Genomic DNA, 14,619 nt, shown 5'->3' on the forward strand with positions numbered 1-14,619 from the left:
CAATAAGGGCAAACAGTTGATGCGTGTGCGGAAGGAGCTCGCGGCAGATGCTGCAAAGCAAACGCACACGCATATTGTGTGCTCAAAGTTTTGGCGCGCACCAAAAAGTGACGGGCGCATTGTTTCGCTCGCGCGCCGAGATAAATTGGTCCGCTCTAATAGAATTCTCAGATGAATAATTTCCTCAGTTAAGTGAACAGCACACTCATAATTTACACGTGCGCTAACTCGCAAAATAAGGTGCACTGTGAAAGGTAGCGAGCCGAGCTGTCTGCGCGCCGGGGAAAGAGCAGTGACAAAATGAAAATGAGCTCGTGAAAATGGATCTTCGGCAATCCTTCACGCAGGCAACCCACGTCTGCCCGACGAGAGATAGTGAGTGCTTTTTCCACCAGACTGCTCCTACAACCGACACACAGCGGGAAAGCTTTACAGGCCGACATTTAAGAATGCTTCGCATTGTTGACTCTAGTGAGGAGTTAATTATTTTGTCAAATTTAGAAACAGTGATAATAATGACAATAATGAAACCAGGACCGAGGAACAGTTAAATTTCCTCGAAATCACTTTATTTTGATCCCTCTTGTCGCGATTATATCCAATGGTTTGCGAACTTTGAGAAATAAATCGTGATTATTTTAGAGTTGTATGCAAACAATTGAGCTGATTTAGGAAAATTTTAGCTTCTTACTAATTTTAGATAGTTATTTTAAGTACAGAAAAAAAGATTTAGTTGCACAATTTTTCAGATCAAATCCAAATTAAAATTTTTAGTTTTAGTTTTTAAAACAAAACAAAAAAAATGTTATTGAGGCTTAGGTTTATTTCATTCACCGACAAGATATAAACCAAAGAAAATCATATTTCTTCTCAAATCCAAATACTGCGTGCAAGAATTTAACGTAATAAAGGTAACGTTTCGCGAAGTGAGCCAAGTGAGCGTCAGCTGTGGTCGTGGAAATTTCTGCGCAGCGATATATGCGGGCTGCACTACATACACCTCTCACTCGGGCTCGGGTTGCTGCGAGATATTAAACCTTCTGCCGGGCCGGGGAGCTCAGCATTCAGTCAAGTGTGTTGAATAAGAGCCGCGAAAAGGACCAGGTGAGTTGCAATATGTACTCAAGCAAGACTTTCAGCAAAGTTGCCAGCGAAGCCTATGAAATTTGCATAAATTACATACCATGATTAAAATCGTACTCTTATAAAAGGTATGTGTCTAATTAGACTTGACATGATGATAAATTTTGTTTTGTTAGCAAAGAAATGTAACATTTTGCTTTAGAGTAATAGTTAGAATGTTTTAATTTAATTTTAAGTACACAAAATTGTATTTTTAAAGAACAAAATAAAAATAATGTGTTTAGTTAAATTATATTTATAATTTTAACTCTGGATATACCCTTAAGCTGGTCAGAGGAAGTCGAAACGAGACTATCAGTGTGCAGTGTTTTGCAATTCTGATGATTAGAACCCGAGATTTCGAGTTGATAATATAATTGCAAAAAAAAACGAAAAAATCCCGTTTTTTCGAGTTTTGAAGCGTAATTTTTCAAAAACGAAAGTGATCACCACTTTGAAACATGTCATGGAACAACTTTAAAGCACATTACAAAAATTCTAAATTTTGATTAAAAATAAAAAATAACAATTTTGACCTTTCAACTTGACCTAGAACATCAAATTTAGTGTTAGCTTGAATGGGCTCGGAGAGAGGAATCCAAAGCAAAACTTATTTTTTAAATTGCACCACGGGGAGATGAGATACTGAGATCCCAAAGTTGTCCAAAATCTTCTCGTAAAAATGAATCAATCATGGAAAAATTAGAATCACGCAATCCACCAATAAAAACTGACTTCAGGTACCAGTTTGGTCTTTTATTTATTCTGTTGTACACGTTTTGTATAAAATACATAAAATAAAATCGCAAAGTGGTGCGTGCGAATAAGTGCGAAGGCCGGATGTCATTCGTCGCCTCCAGTCGACATGCAGTACTCGCGAAAAATAGCCGAGTGTGGGGCGCGGGGAGGAAAAATGCGTGTCCTGCCGGCCGATTTGCGAAATTGATGCCAAGGTGGGTGGCAGCAGGCAGTCGAATTTTGGCATACGCCGCAGACGCAGACGAGCACGAGAGGAGAGTCGAGGGCGCTGCCTACTTGCCTTGCTTGCCATCTCTCTGCTGCTCTCGAGTATTTTGGGTACGCATGCGTCACAGCGAGAACATGCCTGTCGGCGTCAGTGGCGAGTCGGTGCTGCTGCTGGTCGCACACCCTGCCTAGGGTCGTCCGCCCGCCGCCCGCTCCTCGCTTCGCTTGCTTCGTTCCTCTCGCGTCTCACGGACTATTTTGCAGACGCAATCCCTTCAGTGACACGCAGCACCTGCCGCCGGCGCTCCTCGCTCGGCCCTCGTCACCCAGGAATAAAGGTCGGTTCACTGCTTATTCTTGCAATTATTGCCATTTAAGGAGAAATATTTGCGAGGTGAATTTTTGACAGCGTCACTCTAACATGCACTAACATGTAAATCGCACAAAATATTTGGTAGTGGAACACGACACATTCCTTATTTTCCTAATTTTAAGGAAGTCTTCGTCATCACGAGCCATTTTAACCGTGCAAACACTTTTAAGCTAATCCGTCTAACAAAGAGATCCTTTTTTACGGCGTTTTTCCTGGGTGTTTTCTTTTTTAGAATTTACAGACATTCTAAAACATACAAGGAAATCACAGTGAGAGTCGTAACATTTTTAAACTTGATTCTAGAGCGCTATTACTGCGCCAGTATTTTTTTGCGATATATATATGCACCCCTAAATTGCAGTCGAATTCAAAATTTGACTCTGAGCAGGAAAAAAACTTGCCGAGGATTACGGACTGATCTAAATTTATTTAAAACGTTTTCGCATTGTTCGTGCCAGGTTACGGTTCAATTTCTAATTATTTGAATAACTAACTACTTAGCACACAGAACATTCTCAATTTTCTAAAACAATTCGCTCAAATTTTAAGGGAAATCTATTAGTTTTGAATTTGTGAAAGGTCGGTTTTTGTTGTATTTTAATGCAGTTAGAGACGATTTTCTTGAATTGCTTGCTTCCTCGGATGGCATCCGGCCTTCGCAGTCTTTGCACGCACCACTTTGCGCTTCGTTTTGATCGCATTGCATGTAATTATGCAACATATTTTTCCGATCTTCTATACTCGTCCCATGAAAAATTGCGTAAAATACTTAAAAAATGAAAGATAAGGGTCAATTTTGTTTTGTATTTATTTTATTTTATTTTTTTGAAAGATAATATTCTGATATAAATCATACTTCTTGGTTTAAACCTTTTTGATATCTTCTTCGCGTCAGAATTTGTCTTCAAGAATCGTATTTTTTAATTATTTGAAGAGTATTTAAAAACCTTCAATAAAATCTCTGACAATTTTTCAAGTGAGGTCGTGAGCAAATAATTAGAAAATTATTGAAAACTAAGGTGCAAATATATTGCCTCCAAGATACTGGTAAAAATCGTAAAAAACAGTTTTTACCACTTCACTGCATTTTTTTAAAAATCCTTTTTTATGTGATATTTCAACTCAGAATGTTGTCGGACGTTCTCAATTAACTTTTTGTCGCGTAAATCAACGCAACCACAGCCTCGGTAAAAACAAGAACAACAAGAGGCATATAATATGGTGCCTTTTTAAAGCGTGATTCTTGAACCTTTGAGTACGTAGACTCTCGTCATTTTTGTTCTGGGTACTTGTGCGAAACTGTCGAGCTCGTTGACCTGATGCCTTTGTGAGAATGACGAGTCGCAACAGATTTCGCCTATTATTTATTACAAAGGGGACTCGTACGTGCGGCAAGGGTTGTTCTCGTCGCCCTTTTTCCTTCTCGTCTCTGCTCACAGCACGACGACGACGGTGGAAAACGGTGAAGTGCTGCTGATGCACCCATTGTTGCACGAAAGGCAGACAGGCGCACGCAGCTTTGAGTGCATTACGCTCGCTGCTCCTAAGAGAGCAGAAGGAAAAAACGAAGAGAATTCCACGCATTGATCGCTTCGGTTCAAAGCGGACGAAAATCGGGAAATGTCACGTCTCGATTTATTATACACGAGCGGCAGACGCGCGCGGATGCAAATGAGAGAGAGACAAAGGGAAATGAAAGCCTGCGCGCTGTACAGACTTTTTCTTCATTGCGATGATCAGCGGAGAAGAGGAAATTGGAGGAGTATGACAGAGAGAGAGCGCCTTCGCATAAATAGTTTGCCTTCACGGCACCGGCGTTTCATGTAATATTCATGCGCGCCGGAAGACCGCAAAAGTTTCTTTTGCATACTTTTGCCGGTTAAAATATTAAAATTACTCCATTGCTGCGCGGAGCATGTGTGTGGCGGCGAGAACATGAACTTTCGGATCGGCGCTAATGCGGATACAGTAATACACTGAGTGTAGGGAATTCTTTCTTTTTCTCGCTTTTTCCAAAGCAGCAGCCGGCTTCGATATGTGCCACTTGATCCCGCAGTCGCGTGTATATCTATGCTTTTTGCCCTGCACTTGGATTTTATGGCGCTTATTTGATTTTATGTCTCGCTCACTACTCCCTTCGCACTATCTCTCTCTGTGTATCTGCGAATTGCGCGCTGCTTTTTTTGGTTAATGCCGCAGTTAGGAAAGTTTTTAGTGCTGCATGACGTACGGTATCTGGACGATGCGACGCTGCGCGACTGCTTTTCCAATACGCTCGCTCGCTTCGTTTTTGTAAGACTGTGTGTGCTTTGCTGTGTGTGGCAGTGAAAGGCTCCATTGAAATTTTATGTTCCCGCCTGACCTTGGTGACATTCGTAATCTGCTTCACAATGGCCAGCATATACGGCACGTGTTGTTTTTCTCTGCTGTTTGCTCAAAATTTTGTCCAAACGAGTCATCCAAAAATTAATAAATCAAACGTAAGGAAATTTATGAAAGTAAAGCAGAGCAATACAGGCCAACAATTAAGAACATTTTTGCATTTTTGACCCTAACAAGTTGTTCATTGTTTGTCAAATTTAACAACAACATTGAAATCATGACCAAGGAACAATTTAATTTAATTTTTCGAAAAAATTATTGATTTTTCACTTGTTTCCATCCCTCTCATCATGATTTATCCAATGCATGGTGTGCGAATTATGAGCTTAAATTCCCTCAATTAAGAAATAAATCGTGATTTTACAGTAAGGAGACAACGCTTGATTAGAATGAAAACTTTTGAGCCGATTTTCTCGCAAACTTAAACGGCAATCTGGGAAATTGTCAGTTTTTTTTACTATTTTTTTAGTAACGATAGGATTTTCACAAATTTTCTGTAAAGCTTCACTTTAAGTCAATTGAAGAGAGCTGTCGAAGCACAAAATTGGGAATCCTGGAGGAAAATTCAAAATTCAATTCCAGAGTGAATAAAAGGTTACTTTCAACAGATCTGACACCCGAGCCAACCAGCCAACGTGGGTTGGCGTCGAGTCTCTAAATTTTGGGAAACTATTTCTACCTGTAAATATATTGAAAACTGCTACAAAGCTTGAATATGCCAAAGTTGCTGCTGATTAAATTTCCGAGAAAATCGACTTCAATGTGTGTGCGTGCCTTTCAACTGCGGTGAGCACTCTGCCTGGTGCCTACTGGAAATCGGGGGATTTAATTTTCCAAATAGAAAATCTCCTTCGCAAGCCACGCACCAGGAACCAGGACTTCCCTTCTCCTGGAAAATACACATTTCTACTGGATGGTTAATCCTGTACTAGAATAATCGGTTGTGTCTAAAAATTATTATTGAAGTTTTGAGTCAATTAGAAAAGCAATCTCGTAAATTCAAACCTCAAATTCAAGAGTGTCGTTCCTCGCGACACCTGCTCAAAATGTGAATAGCGAATAGCAAGCGTTTTAGAGCGAATAGAGGCGTTTTAATTAATTAACAATTTAATTAACCCGCGGCGGGGCGCGTGCATTGCAAGAAGTAAACTCTCAAATTGCTCTCGACGGCTCGTCGAGATGAGAGAAATTTATTCCTGTCGCAGCAGCGTGGAAATGAGCAGCGCGCAATCAAGATCCATAGGAGGTGTGTGATGGAGAGAAATGTGTCGGCGCACCGGGGCTGGCAGGCTGGCTGGCTGGCTGGCTGGCTGGGTTTTACTATAAAGTGAGTCATATTCCAGTTTGATGCAAAGAGACACAAGTGTGAGTAGAAGGTATTTGCACCTTGGCAAAAGCCTCTATACACAGAAGCAGAGGCGCGGAATTACACACAGAGCAGCAACTAACACAACAACTAAAACTGCCTTGGTGCGCGGGTGGATGGGCGGCGGGCGGGCGGGCGAGCGCGCGTGCGTTATTATAGAGCCGGAGAGAAATGCAACAACCCCATTTCGCACCTGACATCTCTGTAGCCGGCACGGCGCGTTGTTGTTATTATTATCATATTATTCACATTACGCTTGGCTGGCAGAGCAATTATTATTACTTTACGCCGGCAGTCAGATAGGCCATCGCTGCGAGCTGAATGAGTTTCGCACTTGCTCTGACAACTCATTTGCTTGCAGCCCATGCTTTGTGTGTTTATTTAAATTAACCCCTAAAAGTCAAGCTATCGTGCGGTTGATTAAGCTAGATTAAACTAGATAGAAAAATGGGGTTATCTAGGATTGAGAATGAAATTGCGCTTTAGTTGATCAAAATTGAACTCCTATACCACTGGAATTTGATTTTTGACAGTAACAATCGATTCCTGAGGGTTGAATCAGGTTATCAAGACGAATCACCTAAGGTGAAACCTTGAAATGTTCTCTGATTCGCGAGAAAGCGAGTCAAGCAACAAAGCAGGACGGTCAGCCTTGCCATTTAATTGCGCTGGCTGCCGTTGTGTCGCCGCTGTCGCAACGTCAATGAGCCAATCAGAGAAACGCTCCCTGCTCTCGTAATTAGTAATCGGCGTTCTTGTGAAACTTTTTCCTAAGTTCAGACCAAAAACTGGCAAAGTAATGTTTAGACGAATGATTGATTCGGCTTCCCAGCCTAATTCGACCCCCGGGAATCGATCGACACTGTCGAAAATGAAATTCTAGTTTAGGTAGATCTGATTGAGACCGGATGGATACCAGGAATATTGCTATCAAAAGTAAATACAAATGGCTTCATGTATTGTTTTTTTTATAACAGAGGATGGGTGGCTAAAACTGAAAAATTATTTCGCACGTTTTAGACAGCAGCTGTTTCTGCCCTCAGGCCTCTTTACCTGTAAAACAAAATTCATCCCTTTTTGCCGTTGATTGCGGAAATTTCTGGATTCTGCGTAGTTTGATGATCAATCCAGATGGAAAGTGTTCTCTTCTACGTGTTTGTATATTTTTATTGCTCTGTTCGTACATTAGCAGATAGTCTAATTAATCATGAGTTGGTGTGGCGTGCATTTCCACTCAATGAAACATTACCAGACAGACTATTGGCAATTTCCGACGCGGCGAGCGTTGATCACGGCCGTAAATTTCACCAGGCCGCGAATAAATTTGCACCGGCGGCGCCGGAAAAACAATTAACGCCGAAATAATTATAAATAAGTGAAAGCACGGTGGAAATGTGTGCATCGGTGTTTATTTTAACTAGGCGGGCGCACTCCCAACGATGCCATCAAACGCGAATTGCCGCGCCGTGTTCATTTTCAATATTGGCAAAGTGTTAATGGCCCAGCAGCCCGTGTTGTGTACAGTGTGCATGTGTGTGTGTGCGCGGCAGAAAGCGGCATGCATCAGACAGTGAGAAATTCTCTTCGGTTCACGTGCACACATGGGACATCGAGAGCAGTAAAAGTGATATTGCGAAAATGATGGAGCCGCGCTCACCAATTATCGCTGTCGCCGCTCACATCAGGCAAATTATTGCGTGTTGTGTCTGCGCAAAGTTCGTCAAGCACGACCACTCTCTCGCGAAAAGAGCGCCGCGCACAAAGGCTTGCTTTGATGAAAAATAAAGCAATAATTACATAGTTTCGAAACCAACTGAGTGGAATCACTTCGCTTGGAATAACACATTTTTGTACTGAACCAATATTTTCTATCAATCATTTCTGAATTACAAACTTTTTAATGCAAATAAAACAGCAAGAAACATTATTAAATAAATTGTTGAACATTTCAAAATTAAAGTAGAGCTTTACATGCCAACAATTAAGAAGATTTTGCATTCTTGTCTCTATAGCAAAGGGTTCTATGATTTATTTTTGCTTGCGAAAGTTAGTTTATCTCTAAAATCAGGACTGAGGAAAAGTTAAATTTCAGATCTTGCCAAATTTTCGAAAATTTAAATGATTTTTTGCTTGAGTTTGATTCCTCGTCGCGATCTACCCAACGGTGTGCGAATTTTGAGCAAACAATCCCTAAATTGTGAAGTAAATTGCGATCTTACAACTGGGAGACAATTTATATATTATGCTTGAACTTTTGAGCCGGATTTCTCACGAACTTAGACGACAACCTGGGAAATTTATTGCTTTTTTTCGTCATTTTTAGAAACGTAAAAACGATATCCCAACGCACAACCATACAAAAGAAAAATATTAAAAAATGTTGAATCAAGAAAGCAGGTTACACCGACGATGCTTCCTTCTTGCCTCGCGAACATCCTATATTCTCATGGCAAGTAATTTGGCTGGTCTTGCCACTTTGCGTCGGCACGTCTGCAGGAGGAGTGCATTACGCACGAGGCTGTAGTCGGATCTGCTAATCCGGCACCTCGAGAGGTAGCGGCTAATTTCGCGAAAGAGTGCTCAGCAGGCAGGCCGTTTAGCATTCCAAACCCTTGCGTCCGGACAATTAATTTGGGATCGGGGAGGTTAATTGTAAAATTATTTGCCGCCTCCACCCGGCCTCAGCCAGCTCTCAACTTCTTGCGGCATCAAACAAGCAGGCCGCTCTCTTCATTTGCATAAAGTAGCGCCAGGCATCAACTTGGTTAGTTTATATCTGCGCGTGTAGCCCGGCATGCTGCATGCGCGCCGCTTGTTTCACCACCAGCCCCCGCTCCCATTTTTAGGGTCCGCCACGCGTTCACACTACACACGGAATCCGAAATTAGTTTTCTCCTACATTGGCGCGCAAACATCGAATATATGTTCCGAATCGGATGTGAAACACGTTCTCCGCCTTGATTCAAGCAGATGTGATCTGATGATGACTTTACAACAGTCAAGGCAGGACTATAGAAATTTATGCATACATTATACGTGAGAAAACTTTTGTAAAATTTCCGTGGACTCATTTGTAACATTTACAAAATGATAATATTTAGCTTCCCTGCCATCAAAAACAAAAAATTGCAACCAATTTAACTACAGTTTTCAATTGGGATTAGCAGTGTCAAACCAAATAAATATTAACTGGAGCTTCCTTTGAAATAAAATAGCAGCAGTAAGCCGTTTTTGTCCGTTGCGAGATTAGCTTTTTACAGGCGTGTAGAATTGTGGATGATCCTCTGCGCCACTTTTTCCGATTCCTTTCGAGCGGCACGCGAATTGCTCTACATTTCGCATGTCTGGCTGGCGAGATATAACACGCGACGGCCGGCCGCTGCCGAGTCCCAGCAGACCGACGACGCCGGCGACGGATAATTATCCTTGGGCTCGTCGTCGGTGGAATGAAGCAAGGGATTTGTGGATATTATTAAGGAGCACGATGAGAGTGCGATTTTTTAGGGAATCCTCCGGGTTGGATCAATTAACGCGCAACGATGCATCACCTGCTCGCGAGTAAAAAATGCGGTCGTCGAGTATCAGCAGCTCCTTTTTTGTTCCTGACGGGAAGGTCACGGAACCGAGCATTTGCGCTCTTACAATTTTATATCCATTTGCAGTCCATAAATAGAATCGGAATTAGAGAGCTCTGGGACTGATTGCTCGTGAAATTCGCTTCTCGGAATGTTGCTGCAATTTCATGACTAGAAAAAAATGTTAATTGTCCGCTCTCCAACTGACTTTAATTGTTTTATTTTCACCAGACTGGCGAAAACCTTGAATGGATAGTCCTTCAATTCAAAAGCCATCAAAGCTTCCCGAATATTCTCGTATTTCATTCCAAATCAGAAATCAAACGCCGAACGTCATATAAATTTGATCAAAACGAAAATACATCCTGCCTTTTCCAGTTACCAGGAATCAGAAAAGGGAGAGAAACACACACTAAACTTTTCCGAACCCGATCCGCGGCTGCTAAAACATAAAACTGTCGGGCATATACAGACTCACCGCCAGCGGAACCAATCGATTCGCGCGTGTGCGTGCGTGTGTGTGTGTGTGTGCAAACGCCGGTGCTAAAGTTTCCGAAACCCGTGATGAAAAGCAGTAATAAACTTCCGATCAACGGAAGGAACCTCGGCTGCACCTGAGTCTGCGTCGGAGGCAGGGGCTGCCAGGGACCAATAAAAGCGAGCGCGCGGGCAGACAACAAAACTCATGCGTGCGAGAAAGAGCAGAGCAGAGAGCAGAGAAAAAGTCGGCGCTGCAGACATTTAAACTAGACCCATAAAACACATCCTAAATAACACGCAAGAAGATATCGTTGTCACATTTATATGCAAATGCGGTACACACACACACTCGCAAACTTTATTACACATCAGGCAGTAAATACATTCTCCCCGCGCCTTGATAAAAAAAGGAACTGCCTGTGTTGCGAAATTTCAGCCAAGTTGGGATCATTTTAATGAGATGGACCGCCGGGGAAACTGTTTTGCTCGAGAGTATTAAATTAAAATGCTTGATAAATAATTTCACGAGTTTGCTGCGTGTGCTTTATCTCTTTTACTACATTTTTTATATCATCCTGCTGAATTTTACAAAGTCAGGACGAGATCATGCAAATTATGAAATATATACCTGCAGCACATAAATATAAAAATGTTGACCAATTTGTTGAAAAGGCCATCAAAACGTCACAGAAGTCTAGACACGCTATTCCGGTTGATTAAGTATATTTCATTCAGCGGCCAGTTTTCGCCGTCGCCGTCGAAAAAGGACTTGTAGTTGCAGATTGGTCAATCAATTTTTCCACTGCGCCACTGCTGCCGGCTATTTATCGCAATTGAGCCATGTGGATTAAATATTGAAAGGGTGTATTAGCTTTCCGAGCTGCGGTTGCCATGGGAATGCGCCTCGGCTGGATTCGCTGCGCGTGTTTACGTTTGCAGCTTTTTCACGGTAATTTGAGGGGAATTTTTCCCAAATTAAACTTGTTTGCAGACACAAAGCACTGCCATTCCGCGCGCAGTGACCGTAATTTCAACACAGGGAGGGTGTGCAAGCCCGGCAGTTTGCAAAATTGAGATCGATTGATTTTTATTAGACACGAAAAGGGAAATCGAGACCGAATTTAAATTAATGCGTCAATCGTGCAGGTTAAAACATTTAACATTTTCCCAACAATTGCACTGGCTGCCGCTGTGTCGCTGGTTGTGAGACGCTAGACCAATCAGATTGGCGCCAATGCATTGGTTGCTCACTGTGGCGCTGCAGTCTCGATCTCAGATCAGCGCCAATCAGAGGACCGCTCCCTTCTCTCATTGGTCGAAGGTTGAAACAAAAATCTACTATATTAATTAACTTGGTGATTCGCTCTGCCTGAAATTTTGAATCCTGAGCTGCTGAAATTTGTTTTGGCACGAGGAAAGAGGCGTAATTAGGCCTTTTTAATAAAAGAAGTGATGAATGCTTTGGAGGAGCTCTCGCAACTGCGCAAACATCCTGAAAGAAAAAATCTCTTTGCAGGTCGGCCGGTGGAAAAGGCGACTCCATTACAAACGGAAGCCGCTAACTTTTAAGCCCGTCTGTGCATTAAGAAAAGTGGATCTCGTCCCAACATTAATCATTGCGCAATATTAGCCAGGCCAGGCGGGCTGCCTGGCTGCCAGGCGCGGGTTCCAAATAAATCCAGCGGGAGCAGTCGCAACTTTTGTGCTCTTCATCGCGAGCGCAAGCTGCGCGCAAATGAAAATATTTCGACGAGAGTCGTCTCTTTTACTTCATCATCCTTCATGTCAAACAAATCGCGGAATTGGCTGCCTACTCCAGTGGCGGTAATGGATCAAAAGCGACGGTGATCCATCATGCCCGACGAGAACGAGAGCACATGCACGTCGGCGGGCGACAAAGATCCATTAGAATTGCCGCTGCAGCTTGGCAGCTGATCCACCCCCACCCCACCCCCACCACGCACACCACCCTCGAAAAATGCTGTAATCCACCCTTCTAACACCAGGAAAAATAGGATTATTTGCTCTCTGCATCGGAGTCGCCTGACTAATTTATCAACTCTCTTCACACCCCGTGTGCCTTTTTGCTGCGCTGAACAAATTTCGGAGCCGGCGATAAATTCTCCGTGAATTATGAGCGCGCTGCTGTTTTATATTTTCACATTTATCGCTCCGCTTTATCTTGGTGCTCACATTTGAATAATTTTTGTGGTTTTCTTGTCTGTTTCAGGTGGGTTCAGTGGACGAAACGAGGATAGATAACACGGTGTGATTTATTTCGGCAAGTACATCTGCAGTTTCAACGAATTGTTTAACGTCCGCGGAAATGCAACTTAGCCCACCTTCCTGTGTGGTCAGCCGCAAGCTGGAAAGCAGTTCCAAAAGCTCTCAACGCAGAAATTTCGGTTCTCGAGAGCACGCACAATTTGAGCGCCCGTCGACTTAAATTATTGAAAAAGAGGAAAAGCCAGCTGAGAGCAAGCGCTTTTAGAGGCCCATTAAGAGGAATGCAGGCAAAAGCACACAGAGAAAGCCGTGAATAATTGCAAAGCCTTCTTGCTCTGGCTGCTGTTGCGGCGGCGACGAGCTGAAAAATTAATCCGGTCGGCGGGCGAATCCGTGGCTGGCAGCGGCAATTTGCGTCGTCCGCACTAAATCCCAGCTCCGATATAATTTTTCATTAAAAAGCTTCCGGGCAGCAGGAAAAAGACGCGAGTGGAAAAGTTTTGCTATTTTTCCGACAAACGGGCCGAGATTAACGGAGGCTGATAGTGTGGCGTGCATATACGATATCGTATAAAGGAGGGCAGCCAAGTTGCAGCCGGCCTATCGGTCCTCTCGCCGCTGCAAAAAATCTCTGCCCGCGCGCGCTCCTTCTGATTTATTTCTTATCTGCGACTCGCGTTAAAAGCCCCTTTGCAGCGCACAGCAACTAACTTTTAACCCTCTTTGAGGTACGGCTGGTTTATCTTTCAATATCCGCGCGCGATGTGCTTCAAGCTTTTTCAACTTTTCCCTCTTCCCGGCGCTCTGCGACGACGTTTTGAGTGTATATGCACACACACGCGATGCTCTCGTACATTTATTTTTGCAATTTCGCAGTGAGATGAGGAAATGAAAGCTCTGGCGAGCGCTTTGATGCAGGGGTTATTAAAATTTGGGTTGGCGGAAAAGGAAAGCTGCCGCAAAAAGGTCAATTTATTCGAGAGCTGAGTTACGCGGCGTCTTATTGCAAATTCTGGTAGTCTGGACAACGTTGTTCTCATCCTCACACGGCGCACATTGCGAATTTCTCATCGGCTTGACGGAATTACGCATTTCGGCCTGGCAAATTAGCATATCAATTACAGTGTCGCGAACGTGACAAACCAGCAGTCCGGCTCATGTGAAAGTCATAAAGCCTTTTGTAGCGGTCGAAATCTCACCCCCGCCCTTGCTTGCCGCGCGCAACACAGAGTGTATAGTCAGCAGAGGGCAATAAATCCATGTGCTCGCCGGCGAAACCATTTATAAATTCAGCCCGCCGCCGACCCCTCTTAAATATGCAACCAGCAGCAGTGGCAACGGACCAGCACACCAGACACATTGATGAATTCCAGCGTTTGTGTCACAGTTCGTTTGCTAATTCGCTATGAGTGCAAGGGTTGATACCATTACACGCGGATATCTGCAGGGACCCAGCCGAGGGAAGTGAAAGACTTAACCCTACTCGAATGCAAAGTGTACAGCAAGATAATAAACTTTAAGAGAAGCAGCAAATATATGTAAAAATTGATAAATTGTAGATTCGGTGCTACACGAATATTGCGTTTAATGAATCATTGAATTTTATGAATGCAAAACGACTGGCAAAGGACCATAAAAGATTTTAAGTTCAAAATCAAAAAGTTTCCTTCCCTCGAAGGTGAATTCCCCATTGTCAGTGAGGTGTGCGCTGTCGAAAAGCGGTCTATTTTCACTCGGCGGAGGACTGCAGACGTTCTGATTGGCCTACAACCACGTATACAGCCGCAGGCCAATCAGAACAACGCCAAGGTTCTCCGCCGTGCCAAAATAGATCGCTTTTCGACTGTGCATAGCTCGCTTTTCGTTGACAACGGGAAATTCACCTTTTTAACTATTATCTGGTTGAAAGTGAACATGGATTGGAGAGAATTTCATCGACACTAGAGTTTTCTCGCAATTTTTCGCTGCCCTGGCAAGGAGTGCATATTAGGTGCTAGTAATGGCTGCACTCAAATTGCCCTGCGTGCGTGTAGCGCACACCCCTTGTCAGTTGTTTCTCTTTACATGCGCGGAGCATCTCGCTTTTCCCTCTGCCATATTCTGGACAGGAGAGGGTTGCTTGTTTCATT

General features: G+C 43.2%; 1 protein-coding gene across 6 annotated transcripts in view; it reads left to right on the forward strand.

Annotated features, from left to right (window-relative positions):
• The first annotated feature begins 2,214 nt into the window (after window positions 1–2,214).
• LOC135941461 (uncharacterized) overlaps window positions 2,215–14,619 on the forward strand; it is a 155,009-nt gene continuing 142,604 nt past the window's right edge. For all 6 annotated transcript variants that reach the window (XM_065487013.1, XM_065487016.1, XM_065487018.1 and 3 more), the window contains exon 1: window positions 2,215–2,426. The gene's annotated coding sequence lies outside the window, so the exon portion shown is untranslated. The remainder of the gene's footprint in view (window positions 2,427–14,619) is intronic.

Source organism: Cloeon dipterum, chromosome 3, assembly GCF_949628265.1.
Source record: "Cloeon dipterum chromosome 3, ieCloDipt1.1, whole genome shotgun sequence".
In the NCBI taxonomy this organism is placed as follows: Eukaryota; Metazoa; Arthropoda; class Insecta; order Ephemeroptera; family Baetidae; genus Cloeon; species Cloeon dipterum.